The 17,464-nt window shown below is 34.7% G+C and overlaps 1 long non-coding RNA gene across 2 annotated transcripts; it reads right to left on the reverse strand.

Annotated features, from left to right (window-relative positions):
- Window positions 1-1,533: 1,533 nt before the first annotated feature.
- On the reverse strand, window positions 1,534-2,636 carry LOC127011606 (uncharacterized). 2 transcript variants are annotated; one of them, XR_007764740.1, is made up of 3 exons: window positions 2,511-2,632; window positions 2,218-2,447; window positions 1,534-2,155 (listed from the first exon to the last, which is right to left on the reverse strand). It is a non-coding gene; the product is annotated as an uncharacterized LOC127011606 (long non-coding RNA). The 2 variants fall into 2 exon arrangements; XR_007764739.1 differs by having other exon boundaries at window positions 1,538-2,155; window positions 2,218-2,365; window positions 2,448-2,636.
- Between the last annotated feature and the right edge of the window lie 14,828 nt (window positions 2,637-17,464).

Below are 17,464 nucleotides of genomic sequence, written 5' to 3' on the forward strand. Positions count from 1 at the left end.
ATTCACCGGTACTGCACGAAGTTTGGGCCTTTACCCGCAGTGACCTTATTCTCTTCGATCGGACTTTGCTCAATTATTTAAAGGAAAAGGAATAAATGTTAGTGATAAGGTTTAAAAGTTTTTTATTTATAATTTTCAAACGAAGAAGAACCTAAGTGCTATGGCACGCACTTATGTGCTTGACCTGTACCCTGTCCGAAGCTTGCTGCTATGGCATCAGCTGGTCGCGCAAGCGCTTTTCACCCACTGATTTAGTGTTTACGAAACAAAAAGCGCGGGTGGAAAATTTGGCAACAACTAAACAAACAACGAGTGGAAATAAGGAAGAAGAAAAAGATGCCTCCCCTCCCTCGCCTACCACCGGCCCCTGCCGCCAAACACTTGGGGATAAATTCCCGGGTTGTTCCTAGGTGTCGTCCCAAGAGGAGGCAATTGGGATTTATTAACACCTTACAAAAGCAGTAGGAAAGAATGCCCAAGAGGAGGCAATTGAAAACGCTTTGATCAAATGATGTCAAAAAATCTTAAAAAAAATGATATCTTTGATGTTTTTTTACATAAACCTTTCTAAGCTTGGATATAACATTTTTTTATTAGTTCTGAATTTCGAAATTAATTTTATCAAATCGGAAGCCTATATCATATAGCTGCCATATGAACGATCGGAAAATTAGTACTAAAATAATATGAAAAAATTATATCTTCGGTGTTTTTTTAACATATAACCTTATAAGCTTAGAAATAACATCTTTTAGTTAGTTCTGAATTTTGAATTAAATTTTATCAAAATCGGACGACTACATCATATAGCTGCCATAGGAACTATATTAAAATTAGTCGGAAAACTTGAAATAAAAATTATATCTTTGGTGTTCTTCAACATATTTCGAATTAAATTTTATTAAAATCGCACGACTATATCACAGCTACATAGCTGTCATAGAAACGATCGGATAACTGGTGGGAAATAATATGAAACAAATTTTAGCTTTGGGGCTTTTTACATATTTTCTATAATATTGGGGGTATAATTTTTCTATTTTTAAGAATTTCGAATTCAATTTAATAAAATTATTGATTATTTTTTATAACTGCAAGGGTATACAAGCTTTGGCTTGCCGAAGTTAACTTCCTTTCTTGTTTTCTGTTGCTATCTATCAGCTTATTGCCAGGACTAGGCTTTTACCTCAGGGCTAGGACAAAAAGTTGACTCCTTTGTTCAGGTTTTAATAGACAGTATGTCGGAAACAACGTTTAATTTCGTGCCACGGGAGCACCAAACGTTAATGAGATGATAGCACAATTATCGAATCGTGCATTCTAACCGCCTGAAAAGACGTCTTCCCATACTACTGGGGCGACGTCGACTCTGCAGACCACACCCCGCGGTATTATAGATCCTTGGCCGTGATAGAATTAGCGACATTCATAATGTTAATTTAAGCATGCCCCACTGTGCCTTCACCAACCCGCTGATTTATGTTTAAATAACGTAAAACATTAACAAGAGAACAGGGTTCATTGTTCACCGTGACATAGTGATGACTCATCCACCATGCAGCACTGGCTTGGCACCCAATGACTTTATTTCATGTGGTCAAATATTATCGTCGGCAAAAGATTTTCTTAAAGCTATGAAAAACCATCTTTTAGAGAAAAAATGCTTTGGCAATTGTTTTAAGCGCATGCAAAAGGGTATAACTGTTTCTGGAGAATACCATGAACAACAGTAAAACCATTATTTTTGATACATACTCTCATTTTTCATATTACGCCAGAATATGAATATTAAATAATTAAAAAGGTCTGCACACAGACTGTTATTATGCGCATTATCGCTTTGTCCAACTCCACTGGAGATGAACTTCCAATCGATTCAATTTTAAACACAGAGGTTTGATAAGGCTGACGTATGGGGATCGCTGAGAAATAGTTGTCGAACATCCAAAAGCTAGTTTTCAGCTCCGAAGATGTTTGTGGTGTTGTTTGACTTGGGACTTGGGCCGCAGGCTTATGAATCTCTTTAATGCGGCCAGAAAAGATTCCATGGGCAGGTCCCGATTTCCTGACGATTTCCAAAAGCTTAGGTTTGGTGCTGAAACGTATGAGAACTGCGATATAACATGTAATCGGTGGCCTGCTTCTGATCTCAAATCTGTAATAAAAGGGTCCGCAGAAATCAACGCCTGTTGTATGGAACGCTATATTGCACCTTACTCGTTCTGCAGGCGAGCTTTCACAACGTGTTCTCTCAGCACCTGCTACAACCACCAATATGCCACGATCTTTGCCTTAACAGCCCAAGCAATAATCGCACGGATTTTCGTGGCAAAAAATGTGATTATGGATGTTGTAACAAGATGACCTTTAGGCAGCAAGATTAAATGCACCAAGTAAGTCAAAATTTGTCCAAATATGGGTTAAAGGCTTAATATGGCCAAAATTACCTATTACAGTGTGACCAACTTGTAGTTCTTAATGGTCCAGAGATGTCACAACGAATGTCTTACTTTCATTAACTCTTCATGCTTTGACTGAAGATTTGCTTAACGTTTCTTTGTCCCAAGTTAACTATATTAGAGATTCTTTATACGTGTGTTTATAGCTAATCCAGACTGCGTGTTTCTGACAAAAATAGCACCTCATACTCAACCAGAAAATCCATATTATCTTGCTTTCGAGATCTCATGCGACTGGTGCTGTGTTATTAGAAAAATCAGTAAAGAGTAAAGACAAATAAGAAGTCCAGACTTTATAAGAAATTCAAAATACCGGTTCTCAATCTTTTCAAGAAACGTAAGGGCTCGGTGTAGTTTTATCTTTCTGTCTGTAATTTTTTTTTTCTCTGTATTACTAAAACTATTTAAATCAATGTGAAGAGCAAATCTCTCATAATCCGATAGCCTTTCATATATGTAAGTGTACAAAAGTATTATAACTTTGTTAGGACTAAGCGTAAATAAGCCAATTCCCTGCAACCAAAAGGGTGATAATTCTATCGCCTATCGTCCAGAAGTCACTAATAAGTCATTTCTGTAAGATAGAAAGACGATAGTACACATTTTACGAACGCAAATAAGTAACTTCTGAGACACTTCCGGAAGATAAATAGACGATAGCACACATTTTACAAAAACAAGCATACATTTTACAAAACCAAAAAGGTTCGCTTCTTCTGAGACACTTCTGGACGATAGATAGATGATACAAAAACAAAGTTACTGGAATAAAAGGAGGACACTGGAATAAAAGGAGGACACGCTTTTGTTTTTCGACCTAGTTTATTTCGCAATTTGCTTGTGATCAGTCCAGTTTTGTATAAAATTTGTGTATTGCTTTTTTCGGAATTTTTTAAAATGTATAACATATTAAAATGTCTAACTCAACAAAGAGTGCGAATTTACGTAAAGCTGTACGATACTTGCCTCGACTATCAGATATCCATTGCTCAGCTTAAAGGAGCAAAAGGGGAATGGAAATATATAAGCAGCAAAGCTAAATTTTAGGGCGCACCATACCGGCTATTTCAGTAGATGCTATATGGGCGGCAGAAAGATTCAAGCTTTTAAACCGTCGATAGGTGGGCGTGGCACCACTATGAAACAAACTGGAATCTGCATGCCAATGATCTGATCTAGATCTTATAGTTTTCGAGTTTTCAAAGTTCATACGGACGGACGGACGGACTGATGGACATGGCTAGATCGACTTGGCTTGTAACGTGACGTTAGTTAAAAGAAAGTAAAATTAAGTAATTTATTTTAAAATGTTTTTTAAAAACAAAATATTTATTGGTATTTTAGGAATCAACGCCTAGATTTATCACAATAACAAAATTTGCGAAAAAATTCTCGGTCTCGTCGAAAAACATTTAGGACGTAATCTATGCTCGAAAGACAAGAAATTTTAAAAGAGTGTTATACTGCAAAGAAACAGGTATACAGCATTACCACGATAATGTCAATAATTTTATTTAAACAGAGTCAAACAATGAGGAACTTTTTATAAACCTTGAAGTGATTTCATTAACATCTGTAAATTGTGCTGCGGATACCGTGCAAATGGGCGTAAAGGACTTTTTTATCAACTCGGAATGAACAAAAATATTTAAAAAGCAAGAAAGGAAGTTAACTTCGGCAAGCCGAAGTTTTTACATCCTTGTAGTTATAAGAAATAATCAACTTTAGTAAAACGGTGTGAAATTTTTAATGTTTGTCGGCTGACTTCAGTGATATTAAAAACAAAAAATTATTTCATTCTTTTTCGCAGACCATTTTTTTTGACATCTATATGTAAGAGTAGTCCGATTTTTATTAAATCTATTATTATAACATAATATGTCCAAAAGTCCCAAAGCTATAATTTGTTTCATATTATTTTCCCCACCAATTTTTCGATCGTTAACTATATGATATAGTCGTCCGATTTTGATAAAATGTAATTTGAAATTCAAATATAATGAAAAATTGTTATTTTCAAACTTAGAAGGTTGTATGTCAAAAAGCTCCAAAGATATAATTTTTTTTAAATTTTTTCCCCGATAGTTCCTATGGGAGCTATAAGATATAGTTGTCCGATCAGGCTGGTTCCGACTTATATACTACCTACAATAGAAACAAGACATTTGGGAAAGTTTCAGGACATTTCACTCAAATCATTATACCCTCTGCAAGGGTATAAAAAGTGGGTGCAGTAGTCAAAATTTGTCCCCAGACCGCTCGATTTAAATGTTAAAATCATGACTACTTGGGAGGAGAATATCAGTACAGACAATTTATTTTGTTACTCGGAAACGAACTCTTACAGGCCGACTGCCTACTAAAGTCTTTAGTATATGAAAATAATCTTTAAACATAGCAAAAAAATTTATAATTAAATTTCTATGAACCAAAAAACCGACCCATTATGAGTTTCATTTTTATTTATAATAACGATTATTTCATGAATTTGAAGTAATATTAATTAATACAAAGTGATAAAATAAAACCTATAACACTGCTGAATTGTCAGCAATCCCAAAGTTCTTAAAAAATATTGTGATATAGGAATTTAAAAAACATCTTCAAACAGACGTCACTTACACTGAAAAGCAATTGACTCTATAAATCGCGTTCTTCTGGTTCAAAAACTGGATTTATTAGAATTTCCTGTCGATACATTAAGGTTAAGTTATCTGAATGGCAGAACACAAAAATAATTTTCGGGCGCCGCGGCATGGAGCGGTTTTTACCCCCTAACGCGGCGCGTCTCGGAATCATTTGGGCGGCGTTTGCAGCGCCTATATCTTTTAATCTCAGAATCTTTATAACAAAGAACCGCTAAAAACTACTTTGTCGTCTGATGAGCTGGACATTTCGACAAATCTTAAGAATTATAGCCTGTTTGTGTTTGCTTACACTACTCCTTGGAATATAATACTTTCATTTTTCGGAATTTTTGATAGAAATGGGGAATAGGTCAGCTTGCTGAAGGTAGATTGATTTCTTGCTTTAAAATCAATTTGGTTATAGCATTACTTAAACTTTTTCAGGCTTTTTATAATTTATTTTTATAAAACTATAAACTTTACGCTCTTTAAATCTGATTTTTTTTTAATTTCCCGCTAAGCTAACGCGTAATCGTAGAACAAAAGTTTTCTATCTTTACCTATTTAAGACCCCCAAGTCCCTAAAATTAAAAAGAAATTCATACAAGCCCACAAACAAACGGGACAAAATTGTTACTTTTGGGAAGAAGAAAATCTTGTTATACCCTTGCAGAGGGTATAATAATTTCAGTCAGAAGTTTGCAACGCAGTGAAGGAGACGTTTCCGACCACATAAAGTATATATATTCTTGACCAGCGTCACTAGACAAATCGATTGAGCCTTGTCCTTCTGTCCGTCTGTCTGTCCGTCCGTTTCTACGCAAACTAGTCTCTCAGTTTTAAAGCTATCGCTGAAACTTACCCAAAAGTCTTATTTCTATTGCAGGTAGTATACAAGTCGGAACCAGCCGGATCGGACAACTATATCTTATAGCTCCCATAGGAACTATCGGGGAAAAAATTTTTTAAAAAATATATCTTTCGTGTTTTTTAACATATACATTTTTAAATTAGTTCTGAATTTGGAATTACATTTAATCATTATCGGACGACTATATCATATAGCCCCCATAGGAACAAACGGAAAATTAGTAGTAAATAATAATAAAAAGTGGTAATATTGAAAAATTATATCTTCGCTGTTTTTAACTTATATCCTCCTACGCTTGGAAATAACATTTTTTATTTGGTTTTGAATTTCGAATTAAATTTTATCAAAATCGGACGACTATATCATATAGCTGCCATAGGAACAATCGGAAAATTAGTGGTAAAATAATATTGAAAAATTATATCTTCGGTGTTTTTTAACTTATGCTTGGAAATAACATTTCCTATTTGGTTTTGAATTTCGAATTAAATTTTATTAAAATCGGTCGACTATATCATATGTATAGCTGTCATAGGAACGATCGTATAATTGGTGGGAAATAATATGAAACAAATTATAGCTTTGGGGCTTTTTGACATATTATCTTATAATATTGGGAATATAAATTTTTATATTAAATTATTGATTATTTTTTACAACTGCAAGGGTATTCGGCTTGCCGAAGTTAACTTCCTTTCTTGTTTTTGGAATTACTTTCGAACGAAATATCCTTCGACTCATATTCTTAGTAAGATTAAAACTAGCGTAAAAGCCGAGGGCAATTAAAGCAATTGGAATTTCTTAAGTCTTTGTATGCATTTTTTTTAAGTTTTTCGAAACCTTTCGGTTGGTATCAATCTCAATACTCAATACGATCGGAGCATCATACAGTCATCACCATCCCACAGTTAAACTTATTCTCTTGAACTGATTATAAATGTTGCCCGCAGATCGTTGTTGTCCGACTACACTCCGATTTGAATAATTTTCAAACATGGTGCTCTGACAATTTAATGGATTTAATGGGTATAAGTGTAAGGTAATGACTTTTCGTGGAGTTAATCGTCAATATGCAATAAATTCGCTGAGGGACGGTTTCTTTGATAAAAAACTCTAGTAAGCGTTCTTCGTAATTTTTGGACTGAAGACTACATTTTGCATAACACATTTCGTAAAGGAGTGCGTTCGGCTTAACAAAACAAAGTCCTTACATTACTAATACAGCTTGTCCGTCCCCTCGATTCTTGAGTAGGGTCCCCCGTCAGAAGTTCCCAATACAAAATTCATGTTGATCGGTTATATCCTTATTTAAGAAAAAATTGTTTAGCCAATTATCTTCCCCTAATATAAAATCATTGTAGATTTAATTGCTTGAACCTTTCAAAGTTTTATGTTCTTGACTACGAGTATAACGATCTCAAAATCCGACTTTTGTAATATTTCATTTTCTAGCTCGGAGACTTTGACTGAACTTTTTTTCTGGATGATGAAATACTTAATTTTTTTACGTGTTTATCATCTCATGAAATCGGGCCGTGCGATCGGATTAAAAAATGTCGCTAATATAAAATAAATTGCTATTTAAATCTTTAGCTAGGTATACTAGATAAATAAAACTTAGCTAGTCTAGACTAGCTTCACTTCAGTTTTGCAGCAGGAGTTTTTCTTTTGTGCCTAAATCTGTGTGCCGCTGTCGACGTTAGCAGAGAAGTTGGCACAGCGCACTATGGTCCAGAACCCGTTTTTTTGGCATAAAGTCGAAAAATTGAGCTACAGGGTTCAAACTTTGCAGAATTTATTTTTATGGCATTAAAAATTTCTATACAAAAAATTGGGTCAGTGCGATCACGCCCACGCCTGCCGCCCCAGCAAACTGATTAAGAATAAATATATATTATTTCCTGTTCTATTCAATTACTTACTTATTTTTTAAATGCAAATTTCTTCTTCATCCAATTTAATATTCAATTCAATATTATAATTATCCAGATCGTCGTCAGAATCGCACTGCAGATCATTCTCATTTTCTGCTGTGAACGGAAGGTCCAAAAGACTTAATACCTCTTTTGAGAAAGGTTTCTTTTTATTTTTTTTTCTCTTTCTCTTAGAGATACACTCGATAATAATGCATCCGAGGAATCTATAGCTCTGTGAAATATATCTGTCATAGTATTGAGACGACTATTTTTCCTTGAATGCGACAATCTATCTTTTTTGTATATTTTGTTGCGAGCTTCAGAAGCATTTTCGCCTAAGCATCCTAGTGGAACTAAGTCGAATTATTAATCTGGTAACCATGAACCAATATTTTATGAATTGTTGGTGACATCGGATACCAAGGGTAGCTTCGCAAATATAATAAAAAAGTTGTTTCACAAAATGAGCAAAATTTTTCCGAATTTATATAATGATTGGAAGAAATGGCGATTAAAATTGCGTGAAATTTATTTAAAAGATCTTCGTTGAAGTTGGTAATAGATGCTAGTAGCTTAGTATTGGCAAAAGCTCTCCTTGCCGTATTACCATCATTGGTATTGCCGCTTCCATTCTGCTTTGGCATGCTTATCCGAAGACCCATTTCGTTCCAAAACTTTTCTTGAACATATTTTTTCCGTTTGCTCATTTCAATCTTGTCATCTCCTTTTATATGCCATTTCTTTAATTCAATTTTATATGAAATGTTTAAGACAAATTCTAAGAACCGGATCCAGGCATGTAATGGACTTACGCCAAATTGCAAAGCTCCAGGCTTTGGGACAAAATGTTTAGAATTAAAATCTTTCATTTCTAATATTTTTGTTGGAGTGACACCACAGATTGGACAACATTGAGTAGATGTAGTTCCAGTCAAAACGTTTAGCACTTTGCCATCAATAAGTGTCATATGCATTTCATAATTTACTGTTATATCACGATTTTCATTGAATTTATAAACATATGGTTTGAGATTATTAATTTGAGAATCTAAAAAGTTCTTTTCCATCATTATGTGTGCCGTAGTTTCTTTTACAAGTTCAATTTTTAAAGGTCTGCAAAATCGTATAGATTGCGGTGTTCTATTATTCCATATGTTGTGATCAAAAGCGTCTATAATTTTTATGGGTATAACAGAAGTCACAAGCTCAGATGCCAATTTCCTTTTTAATCTTGTACCCGCATTCGTGTAAAATAAGGTTGGACGTCCCATCTGCTGTGGTGTTTTGCAGGATTCATCAATAGTAATTGATATTTTTGATTCCAACCATACAGTATGCTTAGACATGCACCGTTCAAGCATGTAGTTATAGTTGGGAAGCCGTTTATGAATATAACTATTAAAATTACTAATTTTTTTGTCTATTTCCTTTATCGTATTGGATTCCAAAGCGTTTTTATTAATTTTTGTGTATATCCAATCAGATACACATTGATTTTTGCGATTGCCCCTGCGCCATATTTTAAAAAGTTCGCTGTGAGTAAACTCAAACGTGCCTATAAATTACAAAAATGCGAAAAAAAAGGGGATGAACGGGGATGAGTTTTTGGTTTGTGGCTAAAAAAAACACTCACAAGTACATTCTGGACCAATTAGTTGCTGTCAGCATGGAGCTGCTCATTAGTTATATTCCCCGAAACACGGAGAACGCATGTTAGTTTTCTAAAAACATACACATAAATTGGACATTACACAACACAAAATACGTAGAACTACACATAAAATAACAATATACATTAAATAGTGCATACCTTGAGGATTATTTTCCATATTTTAGTTTAATTTTTCGGACTAAATTAAACCGTGTGACATCACTCAAAGCAAGTAAATATTTTGGCGCGAATTTCTATTCGGAAATCAGCTGATCGCAATCGCACTTTTAAAAGCTCACAATAAGCTTTGGTGGCACATTTAAAGCTTTTAATTAACATTTTTATAATGTATGAAGAATTTACTTTAAGATAAAAACAAGAAAACAGCGATATATTGACATAAAAAAATCGACTTTATGCCATAAAAAACGGGTTCTGGACCATAGTGCAGCGTAGAAGACTGCCGACAAAAGCCATCGTACAACAATAAGAAGCAGATCTTCGGTGATTTCCCTGTCTTTCTGTGGCTTTTAATCTGCCTTTCCTCGGAGCAACAAGAAATCAAAAGAAAAAAAGACCTACACTCTGTTTGAGTTATGAAAAGGGAAGCAGCAACGTGTTTAACTTGTGCGCTGCAAGACACTTTGATTTTTTAAAAAATTCATATTTTTGAGATTGGTTTTTCCAATTTAAACGAAAAGTTACATAAATGTTATGGTTATGGTTTTATTTAAAATAAAAAGTGATTAGTAGATTTGATTTTAGTTTTAGGTATTTAATTGGAATTAACAGCGTTTTTGATTTTACTTCGTATATATTTCACGTCTTTTTTCTTCGCCTCTTTTATTCTTAAAGCTCGTTCAAGATTTGCTTTTTACCTCACGAATAATTAGTAGTGCATAAGAAACTATTAGCTTTATTGGTATCTAACTTAGTTCCTAGCTCTGCAACTTTAGATAATATTAAAAAAATGATCAAACAAAAGTCTGATTTTCATTCAGAAAAAGAATGCGTACAAAACTTAAACCCTAGTTAGAAAACGTTTTTTTATATATATTAGTACGAAGTTTGATATTCTTTTCGTTTAATAACTTCAGCCAACCGATTTGGCATTGAGTGGACCAATTTCGCCCTATCCTCTGCAGTGATTTGTCTCCATTCTTGCTGCGTGACAGTTTTGAGCATATCATTGGATGTTATGGTTTGTTGGCGAATCCTGTGATCCAATAGGTCCCATAGATGCTCAATTTAATTGAATTTTCACATTATATAGCAACCACAGCTTGGTATTATGGGCACAATGTTTTTGGCTGTTGTCCTGTTGAAACCAAAAATCATTAGCCAGTCCTAATTTTTCAGCGCTTTGTAATAAATTTTGTTTAAAAATGTCGATATACTTCTTGAATTCTTGGATTCAATGAATTCAAGGTTACCGACTCCATACATACCCAACCACCATTACCATTACACTATCATGTTTCGTGTTCGAAGCAAGGTTTTGGATATCTAGGGCTGTAGCATTCTTTCGCCATACCAGCTTACGTTCTTTTATTGCAAAGATACAAAATTTGCTGTTATCACTGAAAATTAATTTTTTTCAGAACTCAGGGGGCTTCTCGCAAATTCCAGTTATGGACAGCGAATGTTAATGGTTTCTTCCGGGCAGTACGGTATTATAGCATTCTTTCTTAATAATTTTACGCCCCGTGTTCTCATGAAGATCCTTGTTGAACTTTTCCTTAATATCCTTAGCAATTTGACAGGCAGTTATCCTTGAATTGACCTTAATTGGCTTCAAAATGCTCCTCTTCTCCCGGATAGTGAGCTTTGGTGGTCTACAGGAGCGGGGCCTGGGCTCACAAGAACCTGATATTTGCGCATTTTCAAGAACTCTTTGTTCTTCCAAGATAGTCCCAATTTTCCGAACAGTTTTTCCCTCATCTTTTGTTTTCTTCCCCATTACAAAATGCACGTGTGACCAAAAGACAAATTTAGATGAAGTAATAAGAAGAGAGTAACTAAGCTTTGATTTACAGCTATCAATGCAAAAACGACATTTGTAAAGCTTTAGTTACCGTTAAATTGACGTTCTTTGTTTGTGTACGCATACTTTTTATATCCTTTCAGAGGGTATGATGATTTCAGTCAGAAGTTTGCAACGCAGTGAAGGAGACGTTTTCGACCCCATAAAGTATAAATATTCTTGATGAGCGTCACAAGACGAGTCAATCTAGCCATGTCCGTCTGAACGTCCGTTTCTACGCAAACTAGTCTCTCAGTTTTAAAGCTATCGGGCTGAAAGTTACCCAAAGGTCTTCTTTCTATTGCAGGTAGTATGTAAGTCGGAACTAGCCGGATCGGACAACTATATCTTTAAGCTCCCATAGGAACTATCGGGCAAAATATTAAAAAAAAAATTATATCTTTCGTGTTTTTTTGACATATACTTTTCTAAGCTTGGATTTAACATTTTTAAATTAGTTCTGAATTTCGAATTAAATTTTATCAAAATCGGACGACTATATCATATGGCTCCCATAGGAACAATCGGAAAATTAGTGGTAAAAAATTATTGAAAAATTATATCTTCGGTGTGTTTTAACTTATAACCTCCTACACTTGGAACTAACATTTTTTATTTGGTTTTGAAGTTTGAATTAAATTTTATCAAAATCGGACGACTATATGATGTAGCTGCCATAGGAACGATCGGAAATTAGTCGGAAAACATGAAATAAAAATTATATCTTTGGTGTTTTTTAGCATTAACCTTATAAGCTTAAAAATAACATTTTTTAATTAGTTCTGAATTTCGAATTAAATTTTATTAAAATCGGATGACTATATCATATAGCTGTCAAAGGAACGATCGGATAAATGGTGGGAAATAATGTGAAACAAATTATAGCTTTGGGGCTTTTTGACATATTATCTTTTAATATTGGGAATATACACTTTTATATTTTTAAGAATTTCGAATTCAATTTAATAAATTTATTGATTATTTTTTATAAATGCAAGGGTATACAAACTTCGGCTTGCCGAAGTTAACTTCCCTTCTTGTTCTGAAAATAATTAAGTCTGGCTTGACCAAAGTGCAAGATGTTTAATAAGGCACGTCCCTTTTTAAAATGTTTTATAGGTTTTACAACATAAAATTCTTATTCCGTTACCCGAAGGTGGCATCATGAAATGTTTCGTGCCAATAAAAATCTCACAAAGGCTTTTACAGAATTCGAATAGGTAATTACAAGTATACAAGTAAAATACATGCCCTTTTCAGGAGTGTTGGACAGGACACAGAACATCCGGGCAAATGTGTAAGAAAGGCGATGATATAAAAAGTAAATAAAAACAAGAAAGGAAGTTTGTATACTCTTGCAGTTATAAGAAATAAGCAACTTTAGTAGCACAATATAAAATTTTTAGAGATTGCTGCGGACTTCAATGATATTAAAAAAAAATTATTTCATTCTTTTTTTCGTTCCATTTTTTTGACATATATATGTTACAGTAGTCCGATTTTTATTAAATTGAATTCGAAGTGCCTAAAAATATAAAAAATTATGTTCCCAATATTATAAGATAATATTTCAAAAAGATTTGATAAAAATTTAATTTGAAATTCAGAACAATGCAAAAAAACATCAAAGATATAATTTAAAAAAAAAAAAGCGGTTGTTCCAGCGGTTTTCGTTTCCGAAGTGGTTATACTTGGGACGTGTCACTTGTAGGTGACAGGCTATAAGAAACTAAGTATAAAAAAAAAATGAAAAACCGTAGTGACTTCAAAAAATTTTCATTTGAATTTTCACTTGTGAAATAGCGGACATCCCCTACAATTGTTTATATGGAGGGTCACTTGTTCTTCAGTCGAGCAAGCTAACATGTCACTCCTGATTCACAGGTTGATTGACAAGTGAAATTTTATTTTCGGAATTATTATATTTATATCAATAACAATAACATTTAATTATTATGTTATTTATTAGATTAGTATTATAGTGTACATTTTTAACTTAGAGAAATGTATTTACTCAAGGAGTAAAAATTCACAAGTCGGTTATGTTTCGCGTAAGAAAGGACATATACATATGTGCAATCCCACACGCCAACAGGGAAGATACAACAAAGTAAGCAGCCTAGTGCATTTTGTTAAATTGCTTAAAATTGTATGCATTATTTATGTTTAAAGTACGTCCATTTTAAGATTTTTACGGTTTTCATCCTAATAAATTCCGTTAGCCGAAGGTGGCATGATGAAATATTTTGTGCCAATAAAAATCCCGTATAAGTTTATGCGCAGTTCTAAAAGGTAATTTAAAAGGAAAACACATGCCCTTATATTTAGTCAAACGCGTTGGCTTTGGAATATAGAGAACCAGGACAACTGATTGAGGAAGGCGAGGTCGAAAGTTAAAAAAGTTATTAACATAATTTAAAATAGACATTAATAAATAATGGATAAATATTTATGTTATGTAAATCAAACAAAAACACCTCTTAACGAAGTTAAAAAAGTAGTGACGACCACACCTTTAACATGCAGAAGCTCAGATGTTATAGTTTGTGAAAGAGAATTTGGAGATTTGGATACCAAGTTAACAGTTGGGAAACCAGAGAGTTTAAAGACCAAGGTTGGAGAATAAGAGGGTTTGGAGACCTTGTTTTGGAGAAAATTGGACCGGGAGAGAAACATCTCGGCAGCGAAGCGGCATTCAGTCACGCACATGCATCACGAGAACCCGCATCACGAGAACAGCAGTAAAAGGCGGAACATCAGTTGAAAGCTGTGCGTAGAGTGGAGAGATTCCGCGGGCCGTGCGTAAAAGGGAGATAACGGTTCCCGGAGCCCTATATAAAGCCGCAGGGTGCTGGAAGCATCAACAGTAGATCCCGAGGAGTCTAACCATCAAAATCAGTCTCGATATTAAAACGAACAAGTCAGTCAACCATGTAAAACACACTGAAACCACAACAAATCGAGACGCCAGGAATCTCCGAATTGGGACATAGGTAGCTGAGGTTCAGAGGGCATAACGCGTCTAGGTCTGTTTATTCCTGTCATCTAAGTCCTCGCATTACGCCTGGAGAGTCGGTCGGAAGTCCTGCGAAGTCCAGTGAAGTCCTGCGACAAGAAATCGGGAACTCAGGGAGAAGCCCAGTACCTCAAGTAGGAACTGAGCAGGTCCTGGCTCGGTCAGCCAGAAAGGGAGAGCGGTCGATCCTGTACGGTCTCAAGTGAAGTAGTCCAGGAGAGCCCATCGGGTTTGACTCGTGAAGTCTCGGAACGGCGAGTGTCCGAATCCGGATTATAACGAGCCGAATGGAGAGTGGTCGATCCGTGCGGTCTTGATTGGAGTAGTCCAAGAGAGCCCTATGGTTTCGACTCGTGAAATTCAGGATCCGCGTATGCACGGAACCCCGATTATAAACAAGCCAACACAGCTATGCAAGAAAAATCGAGCCACGTGGAACGTTCGTTTACACTAGGCGTAGGAACTAAGTGAATCGCGAGGCCGCTTCCTGGCGTTACTCTTGAAAGTTCGCATGAACTGTGTAGAAACCCCAGTGGGACCATCCGGGACAGAGCAAGGGAGTCGTAAAGAACTAATCCTGGAGAGTGCAGTAATGCTTCACCCTAGTCTGAGAACGGTCAGTTTTCTTACTGAGCGGGCGGTTACGTTTATATAAATTTGGTGGGCGAACACACACAGTCTACTGAGCTAACCGCAGAAATCTCGTAACAAGCAGACCACAAAAATCACTTTTTTACAACAGTAAGAGATTGTTTTACTATAAGCTTTGTAAAAAATATCTTCTATTTTCAAATATAAGCTCACTTTGTAAAGCGTTTGTTAAAAAATAAAAATTGGTAAACAGTAACAAAATAATATTAAATTCGCTGAACCAACTAAAATAAGTGAGAAGAAGATCAACTCGTCTAGTGATGCTGATCAAGAATATATGTACCTTATGGGGTCGGAAACGACCTTTAATGCGTTGCAAACTTCTGACTGAAATCATTATACCCTCTGCAAGGGTATAAAAAATAAAAATAAATTTGTCACGGAGAGGAGTCAAGCCACTTCGCCTTCAGGTTCGTGCATCAAAAACGAAGCGCTCTGCCCTAGCACTTTGATCCAAACTTTTTTCAAGTGGCAAAGTGATCCTATTTAAGGATTAATTTCATAAGTTTCGTATCACAGATGTTTTAAAACTCAATAGGATTACATTGCCTTCTAAACCGGGGACTACTAATGATTATTTTTTTGTGCTGTATAGCTTCTAGAAGAATGATAAAAAAAATTAGAAAAAAAAATTATACCATTGGTGTTTTTATATCCTAGCGGAGGGTATAATGATTTCAGTCAGAAGTTTGCAACGCAGTGAAGGAGATGTTTCCGACCCCATAAAGTATATATATTCTTGATCAGCGTCACAAGACGAATTCGAAATTCCTAAAAATATAAAAATGTATATTCCTAATATTATAAGATAATATGTCAAAAAACCTCAAAGCTATAATTTGTTTTACATTATTTTCCACCAATTATCCGATCGTTCCTATGACAGCTATATGATATAGTCATCCGATTTTAATAAAATTTAATTCGAAATTCAGAACTAATTAAAAAATGTTATTTTCAAGCGTAGGATGTTAAAAAACGCCGAAGATATAATTTTTCAATAATATTTTACCACTAATTTTCCGGCTAGTGAATCCTGATTAAGAATATACATAGGTCAGAAGCACTTTGTGCCAACTGTTACATACTATATAACCCCTACAGGGTACTACAAACAATGGTTGAAACAATAAAGGTTTTATATTTCAGTCGAGTTTTACCGCCATTAGGATAAGAAACTACGTTTTTAGATATTATTAGCACGAACCATTAATTACAAATCAAACAAATTGTAAAACTTGGCCGAAAAAAAATGATTTTTTTGGTTGGATATTTTTAAGGTTACATTTTTACAAAAAGCAGTAAATTATTTGATTGTTTTTAACAAGACCTCTGAATTCTACTACTTACGCACGTCGAGGCAAGTAGTTCTTTTCACTCACTCTTGTTAGATGCTTTAAGCGTGTATGTTGCCGCGTCATTTAAGAGTGCCTCTCGCTCGCTCTAAATAATTTTTTATTGTCATAAGCTTTCAGTAAGAGAGGACAAGAAGCACAATTTGCTTTTTATTTAAAACAAAAAAAAGTTTGTGTTTTTTAATTCATTTAAAAATTAGACGTTTCGGAAGATGTTATACAAAGGATTTTGTGCAATCGGAAACTACAGCTGGATACATAGATCGGCAGAGTTTTTTTTTGATTTGTTTGCAAATTTCTAAAAGTTATAAACAACATTTCAGCAAAATTTTGTTTTCCGAATAGTATACTTAAAAAACGTTTCATTCAAGTCAAAAAATATGGCCGAAAAAGGTACTCGGTTTGTAAATAACCGGTCATTGCGTCAATAAAAACAGATTTTACTGTTCGTAGCCCCAAGCCCTTTTTGAAAATTATATTTTGTTGTCCGGTGTCTTGATCAGCGTCATAAGACGAGTCGATCTAGCCATGTCCGTCTGTTTGTCCGTCCGTTTCTACGCAAACTAGTCTCTCAGTTTTAAAGCTATCGGGCTGAAACTTTCCCAAAAGTCTTCTTTCTATTGCAGTTAGGATATAAGTCGGAACCAACCGGATCGGACAACTATATATTTTAGCTCCCATAGAAACTATCGGGGAAAAAATGTAAACAAAATTATAATGTATAAAATAAGCTTGGACAATTTTAAATTAGGTCTGAATTTCGAATTAAATTTTTTCAAAATCGGACGACTATATCATATAGCTCCCATAGGAACAATCGGAAAATTAGTGGTAAAATAATATTGAAAAATTATATCTTCAGTGTTTTTTAACGTATAACCTCCTACGCTTGGAA

The sequence above is a fragment of the Drosophila biarmipes genome, chromosome 3R (genome assembly GCF_025231255.1).
Source record: "Drosophila biarmipes strain raj3 chromosome 3R, RU_DBia_V1.1, whole genome shotgun sequence".
Classification (NCBI taxonomy): Eukaryota; Metazoa; Arthropoda; class Insecta; order Diptera; family Drosophilidae; genus Drosophila; species Drosophila biarmipes.